Raw genomic sequence first — 16,138 nt, forward strand, 5'->3', positions numbered from 1 at the left:
GGAGTCTGTAATCCACCTGATGGACTGTGGCTTTGCACTCCCCCGCATGGTACAGTGGGCAATCCACCCACTGTAGAGACTTGGAAAACTGTGGCTTTGCACTCCCCAGGATGGTAGAATGGGCAATCCACCCACTGTAGAGACTTGAGAGACTGTGGCTTTGCACTCCCCAGGATGGTACAGTGGGCATGGAGGCCCCTCGTGGATCTGGCGTCGTGGACTCATGTGGCTGAGGTGCCCCCCCTTCCCTTTCCCCTGAGGTGCCTGTGGTTTTATTATCTGATGCCCCAGCAGTGTTCTCTCCAATGGAATCGGGTCTCGTGTGTGGGCTTTGCCCATGTGTTTATGCACATTGGCCCACGAACAATGGAATGTAGCCAATAGGTGCCGGACTTTTGGACTATGTATATATTGTTCATGTTGTAATATATTTATTTGATAAATTTCATATTTCACTTAAGTTCAAATATGCTTTAATATACTTCAATTTTAATGAACATTTTATTTTGTCTTTGCATTATTCCGGGGGGTTTGGGGGGTGTCACTCTGACTTGTTGCTCTGCATTGGTGTGTAGGGATTGGGGGGTGAGGGTGGGGGTGGGTGTGTCGCGTATGTGTGTGCCCGTAACCTTTTCTCCTCCCCCCTCCCCTGTGTCGTAGGTGCAGTACTCACCGTTGTCTTCTGCGCCGGCGTTCGTGCTCCTGGTAGAGGAGCAGGAAGACAATGGCTGGTAGGATGTTTAATTCGGGTTCCATGCTGTCCAGATTCCTCGTGGAGTGTGTGTAGGTGAGCGTTTTCCCGTTCGTAGTCTGTTTCCGCCGTGTTTTTATCGGCGGGGCGCCCGCCCCGGAAAAGGTGGCGGATTGGTGGGTCATGATAGTGTGGGCGGTACATTGTCTGCCGCCTGTCTGTTGGCGGTGACCGCCGCGCTGTTTGTTTGTCCCGCCGTGGCGGTCGGAGTGTTAAAGTGGCGGTCTGTGTTGGCGGTTCCCGCCAGGGTCAGAATTCCATTTTTATTACCGCCTGCCTGTTGGCGGGTTGGCCGCCGCTTTAACACCGACCGCCAGGGTTGGAATGACCCCCTATGTGTTCCTGTTATTTTTCCATTGGACTCTTCAGCAGCTTGCTGCCTAAGGCCTTCAAGAGAGGGACAGGTTTCTTGCCACTTACACAACTGTTCCCTTGAGGGTCCCCCTGGGCCTAGGAGCTCAACCTGATAAGGTTCTAACTCCATGGGCTCAGTTCCCTCAGAGGGCAGAACTTCTTCCTGAGAAGAGAGGTTATCTTTTTCTTGTTGTGTTGCAACTAGTTCCCCAGTTGTCTTTCCTTTTCTCTTGGAGGGTTGGGCCCTTTTTCCAGGCTCCAACACCACTTTTTCACCCTGAGCCTTGCACTGTGCCCTTGTCTTGACACACACCAGTTCAGGGATACCCAGCATGGCTGCATGGGTTGTGAGTTCTACCTCAGCCCATGCTTAGGACTCCAGGTCATTTCCAAGCAAACAGTCTACAGGGATATTTGAAGAGACCACCACCTTTTTCAGGCCATTGACCCCTCCTCACTCTAAAGTTACCATAGCCATGGGATGTACTTTAGTCTGATTGTCAGCGTTGGTGACTGGATAAGTTTGTCCAGCCAGGTATTGACCAGGGGAAACCAGTTTCTCTGTCACCATGGTGACACTGGCACCTGTATCCCTCAGGCCTTCTACACTTTTCCCATTAATTAAGAGTTGCTGCCTGTATTTTTGCATATTAGGGGGCCAGGCAGCCAGTGTGGCTAAATCCACCCCACCCTCAGAGACTAGTGTAGCTTCAGTGTGAACCCTGATTTGCTCTGGGCACACTGTTGATCCCACTTGAAGACTGGCCATTCCAGTGTTAGCTGGAGTAGAGTTAGAAGTGGAACCTTTCTTGGGACAGGCCTTGTCTCCAGTTTGGTGTCCTGGCTGATTACAGCTACGACACCAGGCCTTTTTGGGATCAAAGTTTTTACCTTGTACCCAAAATTGGATTGTGAAGAGGCTCTGGGCCCACCCTCCTGAGCAGGTTTTTGGGGCCCTGTAGAAGACTCTTTACTATTTTTCCCTTTGGATGTCTCAACACTCTTCCCCTGAGGGGTCTTTGTGACCCCTTTCTTTTGGTCACCCCCTGTGGAAGTCTTGGTCACCCTAGTCTTGACCCAATGGTCCGCCTTCTTTCCCAATTCTTGGGGAGAAATTGGTCCTAGGTCTACCAGATGCTGATGCAGTTTATCATTGAAACAATTACTTAACAGGTGTTCTTTCACAAATAAATTGTACAGCCCATCATAATCATTTACAACACTGCCTTGAATCCAACCATCCAGTGTTTTCACTGAGTAGTCAACAAAATCAACCCAGGTCTGGCTCGAGGATTTTTGAGCCCCCCTGAACCTAATTCTATACTCCTCAGTGGAGAATCCAAAGCCCTCAATCAGGGTAGCCTTCATGAGGTCATAAGATTCTGCATCTTTTCCAGAGAGTGTGAGGAGTCTATCCCTAAACTTTCCAGTGAACATTTCCCAAAGGAGAGCACCCCAGTGAGATCTGTTTACTTTTCTGGTTGCACAAGCCCTCTCAAAAGCTGTGAACCATTTGGTGATATCATCACCATCTTCATATTTAGTTACAATCCCTTTAGGGATTTTCAACATGTCAGGAGAATCTCTGACCCTATGTATGTTGCTGCCACCATTGATGGGACCAAAACCCATCTCTTTTCTTTCCCTTTCTATGGCTAGGAGCTGTCTCTCTAAAGCCAATCTTTTGGCCATCCTGGCTAGCAGGAGGTCCTCTTCATTGAGGCTGTCCTCAATGTTTCCAGAGTTGCTGGACTCTCCTGTGAGAGAACCAGTATCTCTGACTATCACATTTGGAACCAGGGCTTGAGGAGCCCTGGTCACCCTAACTAGGACTGGAGGTGGGACTTCCTCCACATCACTAGTTTCCTCCTCTGTGAGGTCATCCTCAGAGGGGTTGTTCTTGGCAAACTCTGCCAAAAGCTCCTGGAGCTGTAATTTGGTAGGGTTTGAACCAGTTCTAATCTTTTTATTTTGCAGAGAGACCTTAACTCTTTCATCCTAAGATTCAGGTAAGGGGTGATGTCGAGTTCCATCACATTCTCATCTGCATTAGACATTATGGGGGTCATTACGACCCTGGCGGCCGGCGGTATGTTGGCGGTAAGACCGCCAACAGGCTGGCGGTTTTCCGCCAGCTATTATGACCGTGGCGGAAAAGCCACGGCCATACCGCCGGCCCCTCCATTTTACCGCTGCCCTGGGGATTATGAGTCCCCGACCGCCGGCCTGTCCATGGCGGTACACACCGCCATGGAAAGCCCGGCGGTAAGAGGACGGTGGGTGCCCCTGAGGGCCCCTGCACTGCCCATGCACTTGGCATGGGCAGTGCAGGGGCCCCCAGGCATAGCCCCGTCGCGCATTTCACTGCCCGAATTTCGGGCAGTGAAATGCGCGAAGGGTGCTACTGCACCCGCTGCACATCAGCATTGCCACCGGCTCTATTACGAGCCGGCTGCAATGTTGATGTGACATTTCCGCTGGGCCAGCGGACGGTAACACTGTTACCGTCCGCTGGCCCAGCGGAAATGTCATAATATGGAGACAGAAATACCGCCGGCAATGGCGGTATTCTGTCTCCCGCGGCCTCAGCGGTCTTTTGAAAAGACCGCCGAGGTCATAATGACCCCCTATGTTTCTAAAAGTTGGAATACTTTTTAAGAATCTAAAACTATCTCTAGAACGTAATTCAAACTTTTACAAAACTTTTAAACTCTAAAAGAAATGCTAACAGGGACTAACACAAGGCCCTAGCAGGACTTTTAATTTTTTTTTAAAATAGCTCAAATTTGAAAAATCAGTTTCTAATGACAATTTTTGGAACTTAGTCGTGTTATCAGGTATTGGCTGAGTAGTCCAGCAAATGCAAAGTCTTGTACCCCACCGCTGATCCACCAATGTAGGAAGTTGGCTCTGTATGCACTATTTCAAAGTAAGGAATAGTATGCACAGAGTCCAAGGGTTCCCCTTAGAGGTAAGATAGTTGCAAAAAGAGATAATTCTAATGCTCTCTTTTGTGGTAGTGTGGTCGAGCAGTAGGCTTATCAGAGGGTAGTGTTAAGCATTTGTTGTACACACACAGGCAATAAATGAGGAACACACACTCAGAGACAATTCCAGACCAATAGGTTTTTGTATAGAAAAATATATTTTCTTAGTTTATTTTAAGAACCACAGGTTCAAGATTTACAAGTAATGCTTTAAATGAAAGGTACTTCACTTAGGAACTTTGAATTAGCAATATAGCATATACAGTTTTCACATAAATGACATATAGCTATTTTAAAACTAGACACAGTGCAATTTTCAACAGTTCCTGGGGGAGGTAAGTGTTTGTTAGTTTTTGCAGGTAAGTAAACCACCTACGGGGTTCAAAATTGGGTCCAAGGTAGCCCACCATTGGGGGTTCAGGGCAACCCCAAAGTTACCACACCAGCAGCTCAGGGACGGTCAGATGCAGAGGTCAAAGTGGTGCCCAAAACGCATAGGCTTCAATGGAGAAGGGGGTGCCCCGGTTCCAGTCTGCCAGCAGGTAAGTACCCACGTCTTCGGAGGGCAGACCAGGGGGTTTTGTAGGGCACCGGGGGGGACACAAGTCCACACAGAAAGTACACCCTCAGCGGCACGGGGGAGGCCGGTTGCAGTGTGCAAACAAGCGTCGGGTTCGCAATTGGATTCAATGGGAGACCAAGGGGTCTCTTCAGCGATGCAGGCAGGCAAGGGGGGGCTCCTCGGGGTAGCCACCACCTGGGCAAGGGAGAGGGCCACCTGGGGGTCGCTCCTGCACTGGAGGTCAGATCCTTCAGGTCCTGGGGGCTGCGGATGCAGAGCCTCTGCCAGGTGTCGGGTCTTTGAAGCAGGCAGTCGCGGTCAGTGGGAGCCTCGGGATTCCCTCTGCAGGCGTCGCTGTGGGGGCTCAGGGGGGCCAACTCTGGCTACTCATGGTCTCGTAGTCACCGGGGAGTCCTCCCTGTGGTGTTTGTTCTCCACAAGTCGAGCCGGGGGCGTCGGGTGCAGAGTGCAAAGTCTCACGCTTCCGGCGGGAAACGTGTGTTGTTTCAAAGTTGCTTCTTTGCTGCAAAGTTGCAGTCTTTGTGGAACAGAGCCACTGTCCTCGGAAGTTCTTGGTCCTTCTAGATGCAGGGCAGTCCTCTGAGGCTTCAGAGGTCGCTGGTCCCTGTGGAACCCGTCGCTGGAGCAGTGTCTTTAGAAGTGGGGAGTCAGGCCGGTAGAGGTGGGGCCAAAGCAGTTGGCTGTCTCCGTCTTCTCTGCAGGTTTTCAGTTCAGCAGTCGTCTTCTTCTTAGGTTGCAGGAATCTAGAATCCTAGGTTCTGGGGAGCCCCTAAATACTGAATTTAGGGGTGTGTTTAGGTCTGGGAGGGCAGTAGCCAATGGCTACTGTCCTTGAGGGTGCCTACACCCTCCTTGTGCCTCCTCCCTGAGGGGAAGGGGGCACGTTCCTATCCCTATTGGGGGAATCCTCCATCTGCAAGATGGAGGATTTCTAAAAGTCAGAGTCACTTCAGCTCAGGGCACCTTAGGTTCTGTCATGACTGGCCATTGACTCCTCCTTGTTTTTCTCATTATCTCCTCCGGCCTTGCCGCCAAAAAGTGGGGCCGTGGCCGGAGGGGGCGGGCAACTCCACTAGCTGGAGTGCCCTGTGGTGCTGTAACAAAGGGGGTGAGCCTTTGAGGCTCACCGCCAGGTGTTACAGTTCCTGCAGGGGGAGGTGATAAGCATCTCCATCCAGTACAGGCTTTGTTACTAGCCACAGAGTGACAAAGGCACTCTCTCCATGTGGCCAGCAACATGTCTGGTGTGTGGCAGGCTGCTAAAACCAGTCAGCCTACACAGGTAGTCGGTTAAGGTTTCAGGGGCACCTCTAAGGTGCCCTCTGGGGTGTATGTTACAATAAAATGTACACTGGCATCAGTGTGCATTTATTTTGCTGAGAAGTTTGATACCAAATTCATAGTTTTCAGTGTAGCCATTATGGTGCTGTGGAGTTCGTGCATGACAGTCTCCCAGACCATTTACTCTTATGGCTACCCTGCACTTACAATGTCTAAGGTTTTGCTTAGACACTGTAGGGGCATAGTGCTCATGCACTTATGCCCTCACCTAAGGTATAGTGCACCCTGCCTTAGGGCTGTAAGGCCTGCTAGAGGGGTGACTTATCTATACCTGTAGGCAGTGTGAGGTTGGCATGGCACCCTGAGGGGAGTGCCATGTCGACTTAGTCTTTTTATCCCCACTAGCACACACAAGCTGGCAAGCAGTGTGTCTGTGCTGAGTGAGGGGTCCCCAGGGTGGCATAAGATATGCTGCAGCCCTTAGAGACCTTCCCTGGCATCAGGGCCCTTGGTACCAGGGGTACCGGTTACAAGGGACTTACCTGGATGCCAGAGTGTGCCAATTGTGGAAACAAAAGTACAGGTTAGGGAAAGAACACTGGTGCTTGGGCCTGGTTAGCAGGCCTCAGCACACTTTCAAATCATAACGTAGCATCAGCAAAGGCAAAAAGTCAGGGGGTAACCATGCCAAGGAGGCATTTCCTTACTCACTGCTTTTCCCAGTTTTATTTACTGGCATGGACATACAATAAATACCAGATTGGTATTTTACCCGGTAACAGCCGTACTCCTGGATGGATCTTAAATTCTTTCTATTGATCTGAGGGCTAAGTGGTAGGTTACATCTTGCTGTGGTTGCAGCCACTCTGCTTCAGGCTGGCTAATTGTCCTGCTTTATGAACAATAATGAAGTTGTGTTTCCCACACCGGGCTTGAGTGGTACACCAAATGTACAGCTTCTTTTTTGACCGGGGGACGATGCAAATGAAGGGACTTACATTGTCCAAAGCAATATTCATACCTGTCAACTAAACCTCATGGGGGACACGCGAGTGTCACTCACGTTTAGAGCGTTCTGTGGCAGCTTTCCCCGCTTTTTCTCTTTTTTTCTGGCTGCTGCCCTGTGCCCCTGCTGCCTTTCCTGCCGTTCTGCTCTAACGTTTACCCACCCGCCCCCCTCCCACTGCACCCCTCCCATCCCTGACCTACTTAATCATGCGGCTGTGTAGCATATGCACCAAAAGCAAGCCCGCCTGGACCCATCCGCGCCCGGACCATGCCCAGCACCAGGAATCCTGGCTCTCCCCCTCGAAACCAGAAAGACGGTCACTCAAGCCCAGCAGACTTCACTATGGAAACGCCCTCTACGCCAGACTCCCTGCCCAGCTCATTTACCACCTCCAGACCATCCAGATTGCAGCAGCAAGACATGTCCTAGACCTTCCCAGAAGAACCCACATCATCCCCAACCTTATAGGTCTACACTGGCTACTGGTGCACAAGAGATGCATATTCAAAGTTCTCACCATCAGCTACAAAGTCCTCCAGAACATCGACCCAAGCTAATCAACCACAGACTCTCCTTCCACAAACCAACCAAGGAGCTCCGCTCGAGAACGCTCACCCATGTCCTGAGAATCTGTCTAAGCCACTGCGGAGGGCGATCCTTCTCCTACCAATCTGCCAAGAACTGGAACGATCCCGCCCCACCCCCTTGCACCAAGCACAACCTCATTGAATTCAGAAAAAAACTCAAGACATGGATCTTCGAGGAGTTGCTTGGATACAGAGCAACAACCTTAAGTGCTGGATACCCCCCAGGGCGATAAGCCTTCGCTTTACAAATACGATGATTAATTGAATGATTTAATGATATTCATACTCCTAGAAAACAACAAGCCTCCATAGGCTTCCATTATGTCACTCTCTTTGCAAACTTGTATTAACGTCAACATTTTTTTTCTCCATTCATTCTTATGGGATCACTCGCTTATACTTGCTCCCACATCCATTTCAGAGGCAACAGGTTGACGGGTATCCATATTAATCTGCTCAAAGTGGCTCATCAATGAGGAGGATGTGAGAATTTTGGAGGACTGAAATGCTTTAAGATATAGCCCTTGCTTACTAAACACAGTGAACTTGCCCTGTGCAGAGATGCCTGGTGGGGAGCAGTACCAACGTTTGTTTACATGATAAATCTGAGAGAGAAGGTGAGGGACATGAGTTCTGCAGCACAGACTTTAGGGAAGTGTTTACCTTTATCAATACTAATAAAGAGGAATGTGAATACCTACAGTAAAGTGATCCTGAACTATAAAGGGACTGCCTTTGCATTAGCAAAATTGATTTAATGGCCATTTTGCCCAGGAGACAAAAATAATCAAACCCCTTTGTTAAGCAGAGTAATGAACTTAACCAATTGTACTGTATGTAAAAAAGGAAAATGCAACTTTGGAAGACTGGAATATTTCCTACTGGAATATTGTGTATATATATATTGTATATATATGCTTTGGTCGTGTGCAGCAGGGGGTTGGCCATAGGCAGCCAAATCTCTACTTTTCCCCACCCCTCCACACCAAAACCAACCCTATATATAAAGCAGATACGTCATCTTTCACCAAAAAATTACCAATAATTGTGATCAAATCTATGTTTTAATAAAGTTTTATTGAACTACACGTGACTCTCTTTACACAGTTTTTAATATTACATTTTGGGGGTGAAAACTGTGAAAATAGTCATAGATATATTACTTTTTCTAAAAGAAAAACCATAAAACAAATATGTTTCACCTTTTCACATTTTACACCCCTAAAAATGCAGCAGTAAATATAACACCATAAAGGGTATGTAATTTATGCAATATATCTTTAACATATAAAATCCAACAGCCCCCTAACTGGGACTGCAATCCCAGCTGTAGAGCAAAAGCTCCAACATGGGAAATGCTTTAGAAAACAATTGTAAGTTCTCCAGGGGTCATGGTTTCAATGACCTGGGAGACTAATATTTGTTTGCTGCTACTGCCGGAGGGCTGCAGAGCTCTCTGCAGCCCCCCACAACATTTAAACAAATATTGGTGATGTCCCGGCTCCTCCTAGGAACATCACCAACAACAGTATAGAGATATATTAAAACAAAGCCCTTTCAGGGCAAGAGTGATGCATGCATTATGCAAAAAAGTTGAGAGAACTGTGGGTAGTTCCCAGATTTAGGTGGAGAGCAGCTCCACCTTCAACACTAGCAACAATCTAGATTTGCTCACCTCAAATGTCTTTTTCTGGCAAGGTTTTTAAGCGTAGGATTAGCACAGTGCCATCCACTCCGAGCTAGAAAGAGACAAAGGGTCTAATGTTCAAGTCCCTAGCTGCACACTGCGGCACTGGAGCATAATTGTTTTATGCTCTGGTGGCACAGTGTGCCCTCACATATTTACAAGGCCATACAATACAACCTTGCAAGGCTTTTCATGGCTTTGTAAGTATGGGCCCCTGTCACGCAAAAACTGCATGAAAGGGGAGTTCCATGGCTGTTGCTGTGGGTGTTTCTAACCAGCATGCATGGAATCTGACATATTCCCAGATTTACAAGGCTGGGAATGCGCCAGATTCCTACACCACCTCAGGGGTGACGTTAAAGTGGTGCAATGGGGAGAAATAACATTATTTCTCCCAGTATTTTCCTCTTTCTATGGCCAGATTCTCAAATGTTTAGCATTAGGTTAGCGTTACTTTTGTAATACTAAACCGACACTAAACTTTTTTTGTGGTTCACAAACCAACACAAATTGGTATTTGCGTTGGTTTGGGTGGCAAAGCAGTGTGAAACGCTGCTTTGCATTACTGTGCATCAAGAGTGCATTACATGGGTTTACATGGGCGTACCTGTACTACCACCCATGCTACTGGGCGCCAAACCCTATTCTGAAACATCAGTAGAAAAGGTTTAACGCCAAAAATTTACGCTGCTGAAAAGCAGGTGCTAAATGGAGAAATGTTTTTATTTATCTGTGCTTTTACGACTTTCAATGTGTGCTTCACTGAACAGCACACCTGCAAAGTAGGAAGATCATTTCCACCTGTCTAGGCATAGTATTTTGTACAGGAAGAATACCTTTCCTGTACAAAACCTATGCTAGACTCTATATGAATGTGAATATAGTGCTCTTCTACTCTTTCCTTGTCATGCAGCACAGCATTTTTGGCTGCTTACCTGCATTGGATGACTGCTTTCAGAATCTGGGTCTATGTGTGCTGCATTGGAGCTTAAAAGGGATTAATCACAGGGCTTGTCTGCAGGGCAGACCCTGTGGCCAACTCTCGCTACGCATGGCCAAGGGCTGTGCCTGGCACGAGGTTGGTGTGATTACAGGGGGTTGGCCTAGGGCCTGGCTGCAGGCCAGGTCCCAAAAACAACTGCTGTTGTACTCGGCCAAAAGCCGTGTGTGGCATGGGGTTGGGTGGTTAAACGGGGTTGGCCGCAGGGCGTGACCGCAGGCCAGGCCGTGTGGCCAACTCCCACTGCTTGTGGCCATAGGCCCTGCATAGCACACGGCTGAGTGGCTACAGGGGGTTGGCTGCAGTGCCTGGACTGATTTGCTGCAATGAAAACCTAGAGGGGCCTTGTGGAGGCTCAGGGAGGAGTGGGCATGTGCCCCTTCCCCTTATATAAATGTCACACTTCCCTCCCCATGTGGGTTTATTTTTAAATGCTCAGGAGGCTGTGTTTTGTGTACAGTGGATTCTTCATGAATTGACAGCAAAATCTAAAAAGAAATTACCAGACCCAGGGTATTCTTGCCCTGCCACCTTTGTCCTTATTAGGTTTTTCTTGGGACTCTGGCCCATGTCTCGAATCCGAATATGGCTGCCATCACTTACTGGTTGAGGTGGTGACAGCCAGTCAGAACTCAGCAGGAGATCTTTGGGATCCGTGGAGACTCCACGTCCCTAGATAAACACATTTTTTTAACATTAAGTGCTCAAAAACAACTGAAAGGTTTTACACCAAAATATAAAAAGCACTCTTTCTGAACCAAGATCTAGCTTGGGCCATATTGGGGCTTCACTATTCTCCGAGGCTGGGCCTGAGGGGTGCAAGCCTCCTTCGTGAGGGCCTGAGAAGGGGTTTATTGAATTTCGCAATTGTAGAGGAATGGTTTGCTCTTATCTCCCCAAGTCTGGCAGCCTGGAGACAGTGCCATGGTAATTCTTATTGCTCAGAGGGCAAGAACACTTAAAATACCTTTTGAAGGTTTCTGATTATTTGGTGTAGAGCTAAAGGATAAACTCCATCGAATCTTCAAGGAAAGAAGACATCCCTACAACTTCCAATGGCAGTATTCAAGTGGTTCACATTCTTTAGAGTCAAAATCATAATTTTGTCAACCATCTAGGAGGTAACAGACCCAAGACCAATCTTCTAAGTCTCAAGGCAAACCGTTATCATTTAAGTCCTATAAGAAAGAGTAGCAAGACGTAGATGTGAAGAATCAGCGTTGCTGATTATGCTGAGGCAGATGACCCTTCATTAAGGGTCAGAGGATGAATTCAGCAATTAATTTCTCAATGGGAACTCATAATAACAGATTGGTGGGTTCTTCAAGTCGTCAGGAAAGGGTACTTGACAGACTTTTTGTCAGCTTCAGTTTGTACTGGGACATAATACACTGCCTCAGAGTCCTCTCAAAAGGAAGGCCTTGGTGGAGGGAGAATTAGCTCTTCAGAGGAAATGAGCCATTGTTCCAGTCCCCAGGGAGGAAGTGGGCCAGGGGGTTATTCCATTGTCTTTCTAGTCCCAAAAGCCTTGGAGGATTATCGACTGGTCATTGACTTTAAGAATCTCATCAACTGCATTCAGAACATCAAGTTCAAAATGGAAACTCTACAGAGAATTATTCTCCTAATACTGGCCACTATTTTCTTACATGCTTGGATCTCATTGATGCGTACCTGCATTCTCCGATTCCAAAATTTTATCACAAGTTTTTGAAGTTTGTGATAGAGGGCCATCATTGGCAATTCAAGGTTCTCCCCTATGTCCTAACGTCAGCTCCAATGGTGTTTATGAAAATGATGGCTCCACTTGTAGTTCACCTACATATTTGAGGGATCATGTCTTCCAATGCTTGGACGACTGGATACTACATGCAGCAGACCTGGACCAAAGCTGGCTGTTCAACAAAAGCAACAATTTCTCTTGTGGGCCTTCTACTGAACATTCCAAATGCCAGCTTTTTCCATCTAAGTATCTCCTGATATATTGTTCCTTGAGGTTCGGTTGAGGACAGATCTGGGGACAGTATTTCTTCCAGAAAAGAGAATCTTCTGTCTCCAGTCTACGGTTCTCAAACTTCAAGGGAACAAGCTCCTGCCAGGCAATGGCTGAAAGTTCAGGGTCACATGGCTGCAGCTGTTCATAAACCTTAGTGGGCAAACTCGTATCTCTGAACTCTCCTGTGGCATTTCAACAGTCACTGGTCTTCATCAGTGAATTTGTTGGACAACATTATTCCTCTGTCTTCAAAGGTCAGACACAGCCTTCTTTGGTGGCTAGATGCCCAGACTCTTACCAGGAGACTGTAGATGAACTTAGATTCCCTAACTATGGATGCAAGCAGCCTTGGTTGGGGAACAACACTGCTGAGCAAAGCTTGCCAGTTCAAATGGTAATTTTTGGAGAGTCACAGGTCATCGAATTGCAGAGAGCTTATGGTAATTTTCCGAGCCGTGACGTATTTTCAGCATCTTCTGCTCCAGAAAAATGTGTTAGTCAAGATGGACAATGTCCAGATAAACCTTTCAAAAGATATGCAAACATTTCAGGAAAACTTGTCTAAATCTGTTTGCATCAAGGGACAGAATTCACCTTTGCAGATTCTGCTCCACGGTTCCGGAGGAAGGAGCCTGGAGAGTGGGCGCATTGGTGTTGAAGTGGCTTCATCTTCTCTACACCTTTCCACCATTCCTGTTGATACAGAAGGTTCTCTCCAAGTCCCAGCACAGAAAGATCATATTCTTGTGGCCACGGATACTGTGGTTTCCCTTGTGGACATCTTAGTCACTTCTTCCTCCTTGAGTACTTCCAAAGTCTCCTTCACTCCTCAAGTCAACTGTTCTGTCCTTCCGACTTCAACTCACTCTGTCAGTTTGAAAATTGAGATGTCCAGTCTCCTGGCAAAGGGTCTATCTTCTTTGGTGGAGATAATGCAGAACTCCAGAAGGCTTTCCACGTTAGAATCTTACTCAAAATACTGGACGTCTTTCAACAGTTGGGCCCTCATTAGACCGCCAGCCTTGCCGTGGAAGGACGCCACATTACGAGTTGTGGGGCATGGGAGACGACAAGCCTCCACAACTCAGTCTGGCCCGCCGGTGTGCTCGCACCACTGTGACCGGTGGTCAGCCTGCCTCCCGGATTACAAGACTGTAAACCGCCAGGCTTTCCATGGCGGTCACCCCGCCACGAAAACACTGGTGGTCACGCACCCGAAGACAGGAATCTCCATTGCTCTCATCAGCACACACTTGCACACATGTCCCACACATGCACACATCCCCCCCACCTGTTCACACACTCACAAACACCACCCAACCCTCTTCATGCACGCATGCATTCACATACACACCCATTCAGCATATGCATACATCCACACAGACACCCCTACTCACTTGCAAACATGCACTCAGACACCCCCACTCACTCGCATTCATAACACAGACACCCACATACACGTGCACATACACACACACACACACATTCACAATCACTCGCAAACACACATGCATTCACCACCCCCCTCCACAGACATACACATACACACACGCACCCAAACACAGACATAGGCGGTCATTCTGACCGCGGCGGTCGGCGGTCGCCGCCCGCCAAGCGGTTCCCGCCGAAAGACCGCGGCGGCCATTCCGGCTTTCCCGCTGGGCCGGCGGGCGACCGCCAGAAGACCGCCGGCCGGCCCAGCGGGAAAGCCCCTTCAACAATGAAGCCGGCTCGGAATGGAGCCGGCGGAGTTGCAGGGGTGCGACGGGTGCAGTGGCACCCGTCGTGATTTTCACTGTCTGCAAAGCAGACAGTGAAAATCTTTGTGGGGCCCTGTTAGGGGGCCCCTGCACTGCCCATGCCAGTGGCATGGGCAGTGCAGGGGCCCCCAGGGGCCCCACGGCACCCATTCCCGCCATCCTGGTTCTGGCGGTGGACACCGCCAGAAACAGGCTGGCGGGAAGGCGGTCGGAATCCCCATGGCGGTGCTGCAAGCAGCGCCGCCATGGCGGATTCCCTGGGCCAGCGGGAAACCGGCGGGAAACCGCCGGCTCCCCTTTTCTGACCGCGGCTTTACCGCCGCAGTCAGAATCGCCAAGGAAGCACCGCCAGCCTGTTGGCGGTGCTTCCGACGCCCTCCGCCATGGCGGTCATGGACCGCCAGGGTCAGAATGACCCCCATACTCTACCCCCCCCCTTTCGGACGCCCACTTACCTTCTCCATCGAGGAGGACGTCCGGGAGGGCATGGGTCATGGCGGTCTTGCATCACCAGCACCACCACACCAGCTGGACTCCGCCAAGCCATATTACGGCTTGTAATATTGCGGGCGGAGTTCTGTTGCCGTGGCAGTGCTGGCGATGCACCCACCCCTTCGGATTGGGACTTCTAATATGGCAGTCTTTTGCCTGCAGTGGCTTCGGTGGTCTTGTAAAAGGACCGCCGTATACACTCCGGGGCCTCCAACTACTCATGCCCCCATCACATCTTCAACAGAGCTGCAGACACCATCGCCCCCAAGCTCCACCTCACCATCAACTGCTCACTAGCTGCCGCCACCTTCCCCGACAACTGGAAACACGCCAAGATCAACCCCCTCCTCAAGAAACCCTCGCCAGACCCCACCGACCTCAAAAACTTCAGACCCATTTCCCTACTTCCATTTCCTGCGAAAGTCATTGAAAAAGCAGTCAACAGCCAACTCACCATGTTTTTAGAAAACCACAACATCCTCAACATCTCCTAATCCAGATTCAGGTCAAACTACCGCACCGAAACAGCCCTCCTGGCCTCAATAGACGACATCCGCTCCCTACTGGACAAGGAAGAGACGGCGCCACTCATCCTTGACCTCTCAGCAGCTTCTGACATAGTCTCCCATCACACCCTGATAAGAAGACTCCGCGAAGCCGGGCATCCGGTACAAGGCCCTCGACTGGATCCAATCCTTCCTGTCCTGCAGAACGCAACAAGTGAGATTCGCCCCCTTCCTCGCAAATCCCACACCCACCACCTGCGGAGTGCCCCAGGGATTCTCCCTCAGCCCCACGCTGTTCAATGTCTTCATGGCCCCGCTAGCCACCCTCATCAGAAGCTACAGAATAAACATAATCTCCTACGTCGATGACACCCAACTCATACTCTCCCTCTCCAACAAACCCGACAAGGCCAGACACAACTTCCACGAAGGCATGAAAGCAGTCACCAACTGGATGACAGACAGCTGCCTTCAACTCAACACAAACAAGACAGAAGTACTCATCATGGACCCTCAACTCAATGCATGGAGCGACTCCTGGTGGCCACCCACCCTCGGAAACCTGCCCACCCCCGCCAGCCAAGCCCGCAACCTCAGAATCATCCAGCATGAACCATCAAATCAACTCAGTCACCTCCACCTGCTTCTGCACCCTCTGCCTCCTACGGGAAGATCTTCAAATGGATCCCCCTCGAACATAGAAAGACCGTCACACATGCCCTCATCACCAGCAGACTGGACTACGGCAACGCACTGTATGCTGGAATCAACAAAAAACTCACCCATAAATCCAGAATGCCGCCGCCAGACTGATCCTCCACCTACCTCAACACTGCCACATCTGGCAACACCTACGTACACTGCACTGGCTCCCCATAGAGAAAAGAATCACTTTCAAGATCCTCATCCACGCACACAAAGCCCACCACAACACCGGACCAGCCTACCTGAACCAATGACTCAACTTCCACATACTCCACAGGGCCCTACGCTCAGCCCAGCTCTCTCTCGCAGAAGTACCCTGCATCAGAAAACCAGATCAGGAGGACGCTCCTTCTCCTACCGCGCAGCCACCGCCTGGAATGCCCTACCCATCCACATCAGACAAGCCACCTCCCTCCTCAGCTTCACAAAGGAACTGAAGA

The sequence above is a fragment of the Pleurodeles waltl genome, chromosome 6, assembly GCF_031143425.1.
Source record: "Pleurodeles waltl isolate 20211129_DDA chromosome 6, aPleWal1.hap1.20221129, whole genome shotgun sequence".
NCBI classification, from domain to species: domain Eukaryota; kingdom Metazoa; phylum Chordata; class Amphibia; order Caudata; family Salamandridae; genus Pleurodeles; species Pleurodeles waltl.